This window comes from Neovison vison, chromosome X (genome assembly GCF_020171115.1).
Source record: "Neovison vison isolate M4711 chromosome X, ASM_NN_V1, whole genome shotgun sequence".
Lineage (NCBI taxonomy): Eukaryota > Metazoa > Chordata > Mammalia > Carnivora > Mustelidae > Neogale > Neogale vison.
The window spans coordinates 18594734-18609811 of NC_058105.1; the positions used below are offsets into that span (position 1 = coordinate 18594734).

Genomic DNA, 15078 nt, shown 5'->3' on the forward strand with positions numbered 1-15078 from the left:
ATTCCAGTGAGGATCTTTATGAACGTTACTTTAAATTCAGTATCAGACATGTTTCTTATCTCCATTTCACTTAGGTCTCTTGCTGTGATTTGTTTCTGTTCTTTCATCTGGGACATATTCCTCTATCTCCTCATTATGTCTATTGCTGTGTCTGTTTCTCTGTGTTAGGAAAGTCAGTGATGTCTCCTGTACTTGGAAGTAGTGGCTTTATGACAAAGAGTTCCCACAGTGCAATGTCCCTGTTCCCTAGAACCTGGCACTTCAGGGGTGTCTCTTATGTGTGTTGCCCCAGGGGTGTCCTACCATTGTGGTGGAGCTGTGTTTGCCTTCAGTCAGCTCTCTGCCTGTTGTGGGCAGAGTCTGGCCCCCGTGGCATTAGTGGGTCAGTCGGGGGCCGCCTTGGGCTTGAGTTGAGTCAGACCAGGCATCTACCAGAGATGAAGTAACCCCAAACTGCAGGCACGTTCCCTGTGTTTTCCCCTGAGAAGCTTTTGGAGGTGGGCAGGGCCTGCAGGCAGACTGGTGTGTGGTTGTCCTCCACTCTCCGGGAGCAGGACTCTCTCTGGAGTGGTGCTGGCCCTCCTCTGGGTGCTCACAAACTGTCAGGCTTGTGGCAATGCTTTGATGGATCTTGCCCAGAGCGATCGGAGAGGGTGGATCTGTTTTGCTGCAGCCTCTTGTCTTTGTCAGACTGTGGAAAGTCCTCTCTCCCAGATATCTGGTTGCTTTCCAAGTTATTTGTGCCGATGGGGGTGCTCTCTAGGCGACCGCGCAGCAAGAGCTGAGCCCAGGGTCCTCCTACTCCGCCATCTTCCAAGCAGCCTTTGCCTCCCTTAGCTTTTACATTTAGTGTCTCACTGAGCCTCGCTCAATATCTGTAAGCCAAACAGAATAGGAATTTTTTATTATCAGTTGAAAATGAGCAAGATGATGACGGGAAGGGTTGAGCAGTACCAAGGAATTCCTGCAAAGCAGGAATTTTAATGGCAGTTTCCTGCTACTCGTGCCCCTACCCATGACAGCCTTGGCTTGATTATTTTCAGACACAAGGAACCCAGATTCTCACATGTCCCAAGAATATAATTCTCAACTGATTTAACATCACTGCACCTGTATCTTTGGCTTCCCCATTTTGATTGTACCCTTTTTGCCTCACAGGTAAAGCCATAGCACCAACACAATGTCTTCATTTGTAGGTACTTTACCTTTTCCCTACTAACCCAAATGTATCTGGCTGGCTTATCAGTCTCAGAAATCATCTCTGAGGTGGTTCCCTGAAGCCTGATCCCTGTTTTGGAAATTCCCTTTCCATTTTGATGTATAGATATTTGTCCTTCTGCTAGTTAGGGCCAAGCTGATCCATGGTAGGAGGCAATCAATGCTTAGAGGTGGAACCCTTTGTTTAAATGGACTGGATGCAGAATTGCCATGTAATTTTTACAAAGTAAAAGGAGAGTTGCCATTTGCAACAACATGGCTGGAACTGAAGGGTCTTATGCTCAGTGAAATAAGCCTATCAGAGAAAGACTGTTATCATATGATCCTACTCACATGGAATTTAAGAAACAAAACAAAGGATCATAGGGGAAGAGAGGACAAAATAAAGCAAGATGAAATCAGAGAGGGAGACAAATTTTAAGAGACTCAGTCATAGGAAACAAACTGAGGGCTGCTGGAGGGGAGAGGGGTAGAGGGATGAGGGGTAAAGGGGATGGACATTGGAAAGGTGCATGATGTAATGGGTACCGGGTGTTATATAAAACTGATGAGGGTGCGTGGGTCACTCAGTCAGTTAAGTGTCTTCCTTCAGCTCAGGTTATTATCTTGGGGTCCTGCGATCAAGCCCCACATCGGGCTTCCTGCTCAGCAGAGACTCTGCTTCTCCCTCTCCCCCTCCCCCACTCATGCTTGCTCTCTCTCTCCCTCTCTGAAATAAATACATAAAATCTTTAAAAAAAATAAGACTGATGAATCACAGACTTCTGCCTCTGAAGCTAATTATACATTATATGTGAATTAATTGAATCTAAATAAAAATAAATAAATAAAATTTAAAATAAAGAAACTTTTTCTCTTTGTTATCTTCCAGGAGTTTTACATTTTCAGGTCCTACAGATAAATCTTTAATCCATTTTGAGCTTATTGTTATGTATGATATAAGTTAAGGGTCTAATTTCATTTTTTTGCATATGGATATCCAGTTTCCCAAACACCATTTATTAAAGAACCTCTCCTCTCCCCACCGTGTATTCTTGGCACGTTTGTTGGAGAGCAGTTGACCATAAATATGTGCATGGATTTCTGGGTTCTCTGTTCTGTTCCCTTGATCTATGTGTCAGTTTTTATGCCAGCTCTGTACTGTCTTGATCACTGTAGTATTGTAATGTGTTTTGAAATGAAGACATGTGATGCCCCAGCTTTGTCCTCTTTGCTCAGGATGCTTTGGTTATTCGGAGTCTTTCTGTTCCCATATGAATTTTAGGACCTTTCCCTTATTTGTTTAAAAAATGCCATTGAAATTTTGATAAAGGTTGCATTAAATCTGTGGATCACTTAGGGTAGTATGGACATTTTAAGAATATAAAGCCATCTAATCCATGAACACGTGGGATGTCTTTCCACTTATCTGTGTCTTCTTTAATTTCTTTTCTCAGTGTTTTATAGTTCTTGGTGTACATGTCTTTCACTTTCTCAGTTAAATTTATTCCTATGTATTTTATTATTTGTATTGTTATTGTAAGTAGGATTATTTTCTTGATTCTACTTAAAGTGGCTCTGAGCCTCACTGAGTTCATCTAGAAAATGTAGATATTGGATCAGTGAGAACATTCTTTTCTTGCTCCAAAATAAAATCTGATCCTGAAGTCCAAACTATAAATTAACATACACAAATAGAGTTCTATTTGTTAAATCAGGCATGAGGGCCTGCAGCTTGCCTGTTCCCAGTGACTTGTACCCCCAGTGGCCCCTGAAGTGACTCCGTGGGACCTAACACCTAAATAATCTCTGAGGCTCTTCTGAAGGAAAAGAATGTCATTTGTGGAGCGCCTACTATGTGCTAGGCCCTGGGCCAAGCCAGAAGCCAAGATCTAAGGCAAAATATTCTCAGGGGGAAAAGGGAGGCAGCAAATGGCAGGAGTAGACCTGGTTGGAAGATTCCTGGTAGAAAAACAGACCTCAAGCCATTTGGGGATATGAAGCAGGAGTTCAGAAGAGGAAAGAGCAGACCAGCTTTGCAATGTTGCTATTCAGACTGCATGGGCACAGATGTGTTCTTGACAATTAGAAAGGGCTCTCGGATTACCCCCATGTTCCAGCTGCTTTTAAAGTGTTCTTCTTTTGGAGTTTGCATGAAGTCATGCTTACCTCCTGTAGGTGCTGCTCAGCTGTCAAGAGCTCTCCAACCCTCCCGGAAGTCCTCTTGAGACAAAGGGACCTGTGGGAGGCCGAGGTGCCCAGAATCCTGTGAGTGGGTGGGAGATGGAAACAAAGCAAATGGGATTTAGAGCAGGAGTATGTTCAAGTCATTCTTGGTGACGTCACTAGGAAACAGAAGCAGTGGAAATAAGCACCAGCCTAATTTTGTAGTTCAACTTCATTTCTGAGAGCCTGAGACTAATGGGCAAAATGGGGCAAAGTGAAGAGACAATGTCTTGGGGAATCAAAGTTAGTGGAAAGTTTCCACTGAAAATAGAAGATCTAAAGAGCAAAAGTACTTGAATGTTCCTCTTCAGTATTAGTAGAAAATGAGCTTGACTTTTAAGAGTCAAACAGTCCGGTGTCAAACAGTCTAGCCTTATCTCTATCTCTCTTTGACCATCACCCTCTACTCAGCTAGTAGGCTTTGATTCCTGAATAATTGTAATTGTTGGATTTCCCATCTCCAAGCTTCACCTGATTCTCTCACCCTCAATCTCCACCCATGACCCCCTTTCTCCTTAGAGTTCTCTCTTCTCTGAATCCCCAAGCCACTCACACACATCGGCATTGTTCTTCCACTACCCAATTTCGGAAAGCATTATATCTTCTTTATAGTATGTAAGTCTGTCTTCCCAACTAGATTCGAAGTGCCTGGAGAACAGGTATCTTGTTATGTCCCTTGCCTCCCTCCCCAGAAATCCAGCCAGGATGGCATGATTAGTGGAGCAAAATGATCTTCTGGTTGTTTTGTTGATTAATACAAATATATCAAAAGCCTCTGACCCATATACTCTGCCCTAAATTCTTTATATAACCATGAAAAAAATTCTGCTCCTTTATGTGTTTCAGTTGCCCCATCTGCAAATGATGGGGTTAGACTCAATGAAGCCCAAGAACCTTTAGGCTTGGGCAGCACGTGATCCTACAAGCCCATGCTCAGAGCAACGAAAGAGGATCAACCCAGCTTGCTAACCAGGCTGGGAAGGAAGGGAGAAACTAATTTACATTAAAAGCAGAACCAAACAGCAGCTGAAGAGGGACCTAGAGGACAACTAGGGGACGGTTTTGTGGCTAGGAACTTGTATGAGAATTGAGGTGGGGGGGACAAGACCTGCTTAGAGAACAGGCTTTTCCAGCTGTCAGTGTTTTACAAACACAAATTGCCTTGTCCTTGGTGGGAGACAAAGGGACCCCGCGAGGTCTAGTGCCCTTGGTTAACAACTGGTTGCAACACAGTAAAGGCAGAATAACCGAGTTGAAATCCCCACCTCTCAGCCCTGGGGCACTCCTGAAAGGCTAGGGCAGATTAACAATGTTCCCAGACACTGCCATCTAGTGGCAGCCCAGAGCTACTTGGGGGTAAGTGGCCCTTGCATTCTCAGATGGAGTGGCCAACCTTTTGGAGGAATGTGGGTCAGCCCATAGATGAAATATTGAGTTGATGAAGAATGAAAAAGTCCCCTGAGGGAAAGAATGATGAAGAAACTAAGAGAGACTAAGACAGAAAAAGACAAAGACAATGCTAAATAAGTGAGACACAGACAGATAAAGGTATTTATGAAGCTAAGTGAACCATTCACAGAAAACTGGGGAGCAGTGGATGGGAAGAATTAACACAGTCACTTACTCGGGGCCAACACCCCCATCACAGCTTTAGGAGGCTGGTGATGGAAGAAACTTCATGTAGGCCTTATGTGCTTTCTTTCCTGTGTGATCTCAATTTCTTCCCTGTCTCTTACTTTCACCTAATCTTTGTATGTCCCTTCCCTTATGACCATTCTCTACCCAACTCCCTCCGAGCAAAAACAAAAAAATACCAAACAGCAACAAAAACTCTTGTTGGGGTTGCAGATAAGTATTAGAGCCTACAAAGGACCATTATTTTTGAAAATGGTAACACCAAAGATGTCTCCAGAGTTCTGAACACATCTAAATCCAAGTATTAATGTGAAAAGTCTTTTGTCTTGTTACATTTGTAGCCCTTCCTTGCTCCTGGGTTGCAGATCTAAATCTCCTCCTGCCTAGTGGGCATTTTTGTTTGGATGTCTTCATGGTTTTTCAAAACTTAATTTTTCCAGAGTGTTCTTCCTTCTCCTTTACCCCCACTATCTGTTCCCATTTGTTGGTCCTTCTGTGTCAGCTGCTTTCATCCAACCAGTAATCCAGACCCTAACTGTCCTCTCCCTCACTCTCCACACACTCCAGTTCTCTTATTAGGCACCAAGTCTTTGCAGCTCTCTCCAAAGCAATATCTCTTTAAAATACTATTTTCCCTTTCTATTCAGACTATCCTAGATCTGATCTTATAACCACCCAACTGGACCATGGAAATGACCTTGATATAGATGTCCAATTCATCCACCTTTATTCATTTTCATTCATATCTTTTTCATTTTCATTCCATCGTCTTTCACTTGTGTTACTTCAATAGCCTTTTAACTAATCTATCTACTTTCAGATTTGTCCTACAAAGGCCTTCCTCCACACAATAGCTAGATTGATGTTTTTACCCTGAAAAACCTCGCATTTCACTTCCCTGTTTTACATTCTTCCATAGGGCTATGGCTGAATGACCTCGGGTTGGGTAGGGTTCCCATATGTAATACCCAAAGCACTCTCTGTAAAATATAAAAGTGATTAACTGGTCTTCACCCAAATAAGAACTTTTGTGCTTCAAAGGATTCCATCAAGAAAGTGAAAAGACAACCCAAGAGTGGGAGATAATTTTTGGAAATCATATATCTGTAAGGGTTTGTATCAGAACAAAGAAATGTTACAATTCAATAATAAAAAGACAGTCCAGTGAAAATCTGGGCAAGGATCTGAATAGACAAAAAAGTACAAAATAGTACAAAAAAAATAGTACAAAAAAAAATAGTACAAAAAAGATGTACAAATGGCTGCTAAGGACATGAAAAAATGTTCAATATCATTAGTCATCAGGGAGATGTAAAGGAAAATGACAAGATATCATGTCACATTCACTAGGATGGCTATAATCAAAAAGAAAGATAGTATGTGTTGGCAAAGATGTAAAGAAATTGGACCCCTCCTACACTGCTGGTGGGAATGTAGAAGGGTGTAGCCTCTTTGGAAAACTGTCTAGCAGTGCCTCAAAGGTTAAACATGGAGTTATCTTATCACCCAGATATCCCACCCAGAGGTACAGACCCAAAGGAACTGAAAACATATATCTATACAAAAACTAGCACTCAGATGTTCACAGAAGTATTACTCATAAGAGCCAAAAACTATAAACAACTCAAATGTTCATCAACTGATGAATGGATAAATAAAATAGGGTACACCCATACAATGGAATGTTCTTTGGCCATGAAAAGGGAGCTGTCACAACATAGATGAACCTCAAAAACATGATGCTAAGTGGAAGGAGCCAGTCACAAAAGACCACGTATTGTATGAGGCCATTTATAGGAACTATCTCAAATAGGCAAAGATAGATGCAAAAAATGGACTAGCGATCACCAGTGGGTGGAAAATGGGGAGTGACTCCTGATGAGTACAGGGCTTCTTGTTAGGGTGATGAAAATGTTCTGGAATTAGGTAGTGGTAATAGTTGCACAACCTCATGAATTTGCTACAAACCACAGATTGTACACTCAAAATGTGTGAATTGCATGGTATATGCGTTATATTTTAATAATGCTATTATCAGGAAACAAAAAAAAATGTCCATAGCTCCCTGTTTCTCTTAGCATTACGCCCAAGGTTTGTCTTCTGAAACATCGGAGGCTTCACTTCTACATACACTTCTAGTCCCTGGCCTGCAACTGCATCACATCTGGTCACCCTAAAGCCACTTATCTCCAGGCTCCCAGCAGGCTGCGTATGATGACTCAACTGTGTCTTTGCTCCTGCTCTTCCCTCTCCTCGGAAAGTCTCCTCTCCCTTGTTTACTTGGTGAGCTGCTCTTTATTTTTGTGGAAACAACTCAACCCTCTTCTCTCCCTGATCTCCATTTCCCTAGGCCAAGATGGGTTACTCTTTCCCTCTCTCGGTCACAACTGTTCACAGCACATATCCCATCACTGTGTGTCTTAACACAGTGTGGCAATTATGCATATTAATCTGTTGTCCTTAACTAGATGTTGAATTCCTTGCAGGCAGGGAACATGTCAGATCTGCCTCTCTGTACCCAGCACCTAGCACAGGGCCTGGTACACGGTAGGTTCTAGATACATATTTGTCGGTTGAATGAATGAATTTAAGTAGACTACCAGTTATTCACTCCACTTTATGTGACAATATGTTGTCATTGAACTTTATCGGAGTGATAGCCGATGACCGGAGAGCTGGCAACAAAGTCTGAATGCATGGAAGAGTGGGGTGGACGTATTTTAGGAGCAAGGAGAAGGCGGTACGCCTTGCAGGAACACTGCGGGGCAGGACCCTGGGAGACCAGAAGGCCCACAGAGGTTTGTAGCTGGAAGGGAGGAAGGGAGGTTCACTGGGTTTGGAAGAAGAGGATAGCAAGGGGAGGGAACATCAGTGCACAGGGAGGAAGGTGGGTCTCCTCTTAATCCCCTTGCCTGAAATCATTGGCCCATTGGGTGGTGAGCTCCTCAAGGGCATGGATCATGTCTGATTCTTCTCTGGAGCCCTGGGCCTAGCTCAGTGCAGCACAAGATAGCTGGGAAATAAGTGGAAAAGTTTTGGTTGTCAGGGTCATGGCAAGGGAGAAACCAAGCACAATCAGATCTTGTCTTGGGCTTTCTAGAGCTGTGAGCTCTAAGTCCCTGACCAGTTAACTTAACCCTAACCAGTGAGTACTCTTCTCCTTCAGAGGAGCTGGCCAGCCTCGCTGGGCAGAGCGATACAAAACGGGGACAGCCAAACTACTGTGGCTTCGAAGGCAAAGGAAGACATTAGAATAGCTCTTGAGTCACTGCTACCACAGGCCTCTCCTGAGAGAGGCGACAACCTAGGAATCTGGCTCTCTCCACACTGCCCCAGGGATTCCCACTATGCATGCTGGTGGCATCACACAAATACCCCACTTCCTGACTTCCTAATCCTACAGGGAACCCCACCAGATTTCCAGACCAACAACCTTGAATAACCAGATAAGGCCAGCTGGCCCTTGCCCAGTGTAGCAATTTGCTCTTTTTGTTGGGGTGGGGGGGAGGGGATGGGGATGAACCATGGACCGAAAGGTGGCCTATGCTAGATGAAGCTGAAATGTATACTATAGAAGAAGGAAATCTGCCTCAAATCTGTAACATAGAAATCCTGCCTGAGTTTCCAGCCAGCTGGCCTGTCCTACGTATTTCGAACTCGCCAGCCCCCACAAACACATGAGCCAATTCCCTAAAATATCTCCCGAGATGTTTTATATATATATAATACAAAATACCTCGAAAGAGAGAGAGATTGAATATCTTCATATATTCTGTTGATCTGGAGAACCTTGAATGATACTCCCAGCCAAAGAAGAAACTCTCAACGAGAAAAACGTGAAATGCATCTATTTCACAATTTTGTCCCAGGGCAACTTTCTCAAAGGATAGCCTCCACTGATGACCTGTTTTTCATCTGCCAGTTTCTGATTCAAAAAAAGCTGTTTCTTTGCTGAGCATAGCTCTATACGACAACAGCCACTTTTGATTACGTGCACAGTCAGAGGCCTGTGAGCACAGGTGCCGGCAAACCCTGCTCTTTCTGTCATCTCAATGGCAGAAGCGACAATTTTCCCTTTCTTTCCCGGTGTCAGCCAGAAGCCGGTCTGGAGACTCTCCCAGACCCGTCTGGGTGTGGCTCTGATTGCAAGCCAAGCAGCTCAAAGGAGAGTGAGGAGCTTTTAGGGACAGTCACTGAGCCGCAAATACAAGCCCGAGGCAGACAGCGGGTTTTGCCACTTCCCCACTTGAGCTGCTTTGCCCGAACTTGAGGGCCTTGCCAATTACCAGGTTTCTGGGCAGCACATGGCAGAGAAGTGAGACAATACACTCCACAGGACTGATCAGCATCAGCGGACAAGGTGGGCGCTGAATGTAACACTTGAGCTGTGGTGATAATTAAGTAAGGCCTAGGGAAGAAGAGAAGGCTATTCTCGTTCAATCTGGGGAAAGAAAGTTCAGGAAACAAAGTTCCTTTTTTTTTTTTTTTTGAAAGATTTTATTTATTTGAGAGAAAGAGAGTGCAAGAGCCAGCACAGAGGGAGAGGGAGAAGCAGGTTTCCTGCTGAGCAGGGGACCCCCCCTCCCCGCCCCAGCAATGCGGGCTCAATCCCAGGACCCTGAGATCGTGACCTGAGCGGAAGGCAGCCGCTTCACCGACTGAGCCGTCCAGGCACCCTGGAAACAAAGTTCTTTTAACGGAGTCGTGACCTCTTTTCTAAAACCTAAGACGCTGAAGCATCACCAAGTTGTTTGCCTCTTTAGATCAAATACAAATACATTTTGTACGAGGCGCTTAAAACCATGATTAATTCAAATTGTTCAATTGTTCCCCTCATCCGTATTCACAGTCACGATCCTCTGCCGGCTCCAGATGTTTCTAGGAGTGGTTTGCTCTAAAGCTCACTTGACAGCGCTCCGTGGCATTCCTTTCACTGATGATTAACAGAGGACACAGGCCTGACTCACAGCTTGGCCAGAGACCGGCCTGATGAAGGCAAGCTGCACATAATCACAGCTTCCCTCCCCGACTGGGGCCAGTTTTGTGCATTCACAGCCCTCTAAAGTGAGAAAGGGTTTCCCTTATTTCGGAGCGGGTTCCTAATCAGCTTCTCGGAGAAGGGGAGGGTCCCAAACTCAGAGCCAGACGAAATTGCACTGGTAATGCCCAAGCAGAGACTGTACATGGGTAGTAGGTCAGAGAGCACGGAATTACAAGACGTGCTGTTTGTCTTTCTTTGCAGATGCCTGCTCCCTTGAGGAATAAAAAGGCGCTCTACTACTTAAATTTTAATGTGCATGTCGATCAACTAGGGATCTTGTGAAAATGCAGATTCTCATTTGGTAAGTGGTGGACCTGAAATTGTGAATTACTAACAAGCCCCTGACGACACTTCCGCAGCTCGTCCTTGGCCCACACTTCAAGTTCAAGGTTATGAAACAAGCGTAGATCAGCAAATGGGCCCCACACCTCTAGCGTCAACTGAGACCTGTCAACGACACACAGAAATGCCTGGTCCTTCCCTCCTGCGGTTCTCAGTCTAGTAGAGAATGAGCCCGTGTGCATGTAATGGGCTGCAAGGGAGGCAAAGAGGGCCGGGCTGTTCACAGGAACAAATGGTCATTTCCGGCTGGGAGGCGGGGAATACAGCAAAAGCTTCAGAGAGGACACATGGCTTTTAAGCAGGGGCATGAAGGAGAGCTATGACTCAGGCAGAAATGTAGTAAGCGCCTGCCCGATGGATGGATCTCCAAAATCAAAGACACGGAGGCCAGAGAGCAAAAGGTGCGGGCAAGAAAGAGCACGCGACTTCATTGCACTGTAAGATAGACTTCGCGAAGCAGAAAATAAAGCAGACAAATAAGGTTGGCCACGGAGTTTAGGACCAAGTTGCAGAAGATCTGGATGTCATATCATACAAAAGCATCGGGGCTTCATTCTGTAAGCAAGGGGGAAACTGATTTTTTTTTTTTTTAAGCTCAAATGTGACTTGAACAAAGCTGTGCCTTAGGTCCCAGTCTTGAGAAATCACTCTGGTAGTGGCAGAAAGGACAGTTTGGGAGGGCAGACCCTGGAAGAAGGGAGAGCAGTGGGGACTGTTATTTCGTTTACCATCCAGAAAGTGTTTCTTGAGCTGCTATTCTGTTCCAACCGCTGTTGGAGCACAGGGGTTAGGAGAGGAGAGCATGGACCCTGACAAAGGCCCCGAGACTAGAGAACCTGGTATGTCATGAGATTGAGGAAAAGAGAGCACCTTGGTGCAGGGGCTTTGTAGAGGAGGCAAGGAGTTTAAACTTGGCCCTAAAGGCGATGGGAAACCATTAAGCACAGGAGTGATTTAATGAGATATGTCTATTAGAACAACTCTTCTGTGTCTTCGCTCTGTGGAGGATGGATGGGGGTGGGGAGCAAGATTCCATGCAAGGAAGCCAGTTATGAGAATGTTTGAGCAGATCAGACGAGAGGGGGTGGAGACATGGTCTGGAGGGGGAGAGGTAAGTGGACAGAAGTGACAACTGAGGTAAAAGCAAGAACTGGAGAAGGCGGGGAAGGACAAAGAAGAGTAGAGAGTGGAGATGTAAAGAACGTAGGAGCAGTTGATTTGGAAGGGAATGAGGAAGAGAAGTTCAGGTGAAGTTCCTGTAGGACATTCAGGGAGAAATAAATAGGCAGTTCTACACAGTACAAGATTTTGAGAGGGATGAAAATTTAGGAGTAATCAGGATAAAGATGGTGGCTGAAGCAAGCCTCCCAACTGGCCCCCAAATCCATCAGGGATGGACACTGCAATGGGTGGGTTAATACAGCAGTCTAGATGCTTCCATGACTGCAGAAAAGGAGAGCAGAGTTCGGGGAGGTGAGTCACAAAGAGAGATTTTTGAGAGTGTCAGAAATGATGGCGTCCTCACAGTTGGTATGCAGCCCGTCAAAGTGAGGAACAGCTCTTGTTTCATCTGGGAAGTCTAACAGATAAGTTAGGAAAAGAGGATTCAACACTTGGCAGGCAAATTGTGTAGCAGACAGCTTCTTAACAGTCTTGGGTCAGCTCTCCCTGCTCAGCTACCCGACACATTCTGGCAATGTATAAGCTCAGAGCGTGCACACTAATTCTAGTATTAGCCTAAGCAAAATCATAATTAGGAACACCTGCTGTGGCTGGGGAAAATCTATAATACATTCCCTAAACAAATAAAAAATGACCTTTTCTCCTACGTGTTTGATTACTTACACCACTTGGCCCTTTCAGGAGCCTGGATAATTGAGTTGGCTCAATTAGATGTATGACATAAAGATGTGCATTCTAAAAAAAGACAACGCAAGGTAGGTCGCCTTATACAAGCGGTCGTCTTGGATGATACGCCAATCAGCTACATCCAAAATGTACTTTGACATTATTATGGCAGCAAATGAATGTTCTCACAGGACCTGTTGAAGTGGAACTCTCAACAAGATGAAAATAAGGAAATAAAGCCCGCGACAATATGTCTTCTCAGTCAGCACTGGAATGTTGCCTTGGGTGGTGGGGAATGCCCTCTGAACTCGACCTGATGCAAACCTTGGGATGACATCATGCACTCGTATGGGAGAATATTTGAGTGAAACCGGGACTTGTAAAGGTATGTGGTGGTGGGTGGATGGAAAGGCAATGCCATGGAGCAGTTATTAGCCTCTGAACAGGCAAGCATGTGGAGGAAGGAGAACACGTCCCTAAATGACTGATTATGAGTCAGCCTGAGAGTTTCCCCCATCTGCCCATTGAAGCTAGAAATGCCAAGATCTGGGACTAAAGTCTTTCTTGCCCAACTCAAGAGGAGACTTGGAATATTCCCTTAAGGAACGACATCCTACTAAGGCTTGACTCACACAGAAGTGCAAGGATACAGGAACAAAGCCTTTTTCATGAAGATTTGAACAGGGTTCCAACAAGGAAATCTAACCTTGTGTGCCCAGGGATCATCAGATAATCAGATCTCTATCACCCTACCTCCTTGTGTGGGCTATGAAGCAGTTATGAAAGACGGTGTTTCTATTATCTATCTTCACCTAACAAACCTACCCAGAAACATGATGACTAAAACATCAAGCTATTTTCTCTCACTGTTCTGTGGATTGGCTGGCTCCACTGGGCAGCTCTTCTGCTGGTCTTACTCGGGGTCTGTTCATGCAGCTGTAGTCAGATAGCTACTGGAATCCTCCAGAGGCTCAGCTGGGTCTCTGAGATGATTGGCCCTTTCTTCCTGTACCTAAAATCTCAGGGCCTCTCCACTCCACATACTCTGTCCAGCAGGGGAGCCAAACTTCTTACAGGGCTCCCTCCAAATGAGTGTTCTAACAGAGAGAGAGTAACAACTCCCAGTGCTCTTAAAAATATGCTTGGAATAGGCAAAACGTCATTTCTTTTTTTTTAAGATTTTATTTATTTATTTATTTGACAGAGAGAGATCACGAGTAGGCAGAGAGGCAGGCAGAGAGAGAGGAGGAAGCAGGCTCCCCACTGAGCAGAGAGCCTGATGCGGGACTTGATCCCAGGACCCTGAGATCATGACCTGAGCCGAAGGCAGCGGCTTAACCCACTGAGCCACCCAGGTGCCCCCAAAACTTCATTTCTGCTGGATTCTATTGATATTGTTAATCATATGCCAAGTGTCCATTTGATTCTTTATAGATTCTAATGATTGTATTGAATTTTTCTATTTATATACTTTTCCACCTTTTCCTTTATTTTTCAAACATACAGTTATTAGAAGTTCCTTGTCTGCTAACTTATATATCTGGATCACCTGTGAGTTTGTATCTATTGTCTGGTTTGGGGTTTTGTTCTTTTTTAGGTTTTCCATCATAAGGCCTTCTCTCTTATAATTCCTAAAAAGTTTTGAATGAATGTCAACCAATTGTGTAAAAATAATTATATAAGTTCCAGATGATGTTATCTTCTCTCAGAAAGAATCCACTCTTTTCTCTGTTAAGTAGATCAAGTAATGGCAGATCACTTTTACTGAATCAGTGACTAAGCTGAATCAGTCCAGTTTCAATGCTGGTAAAGCCCTTCTACTTTTCTTTTGCCCCTTTTTCCAAGAAATTACTGTCCAGAACTTTCAGCTGATAATCTTTTGTGTTTAATGAAGCCCTTACCATTGGTAGATCTTAAACAGTAATTCTTATCTACTCAGAACAGAGAGACTGCCCAAAACACTACTTCACTTTTTGAGACTTTCTATTTAGCTTCTTAATCTCTAGATGCAATCAACACATGCAAATCAATAAATGTGATACATCACATTAGTAGAATGAAAGATATACATTATATGATCATCTCAATAGTTGCAAAACTCAACACACTTTGATGAAAAAAAAAACTCTGAACAAACTAGGCAAAGAAGAAATTTACCTTAATGTAATAAATACAATATATGACAAACCCACAACAAACATCATACTCAATGGTGAAAAACTGAAAACTTTCCTCTAAGATCAGAACAAGGAAAGGATGTCCACTCTTGTCACTTCTATTCAACATGGTACTGGAAGTCTTGGCCAGAACAATTAGACAAGAAAAAGAAACAGAAGTCATCTGAATCAGAAAAGAAGAAAGGAAAATATCTGTTTTTAGATGACATGTTCTTTTACATATAAAACTTTCAAGTCACCACCAAAAAAAAAAAAAAAACAATTGCATGGAGCACTGGGTGTGGTGTAAAAACAATGAATACTTTTATGCTGAAAAGAAATTTAAAAAAATTTTTAAAAACCACTTAGAACTAATAAACTATTTCAGTAAAGTACAAAGTCCATACATGAAAATAAGTTGAATTTCTATACACTAACAAGGAACTATCCAAAAAGGAAATTAAGGAAGCAATCCCACTTAAAAAAAAATCCCACTTAAGATAGCATCAAAAGGAATAAAATACTTAGGAATAAGCTTAACCAGGGAGTGAAAATCATGTACACTGAAAACTACAAAACATTTATGGAAGAAATTAAAGAAGACACAAATAAATGGAAAGACATTCCATGTTC

At 43.5% G+C, this 15078-nt stretch overlaps 1 long non-coding RNA gene across 1 annotated transcript in view; it reads right to left on the bottom strand.

Annotated features, from left to right (window-relative positions):
- Positions 1-839: 839 nt before the first annotated feature.
- The window catches only part of LOC122896432, a 46545-nt gene continuing 32306 nt past the window's right edge, over positions 840-15078 (bottom strand). The window contains exon 3 of the long non-coding RNA XR_006382411.1: positions 840-875. This is a non-coding gene — a long non-coding RNA (uncharacterized LOC122896432). The remainder of the gene's footprint in view (positions 876-15078) is intronic.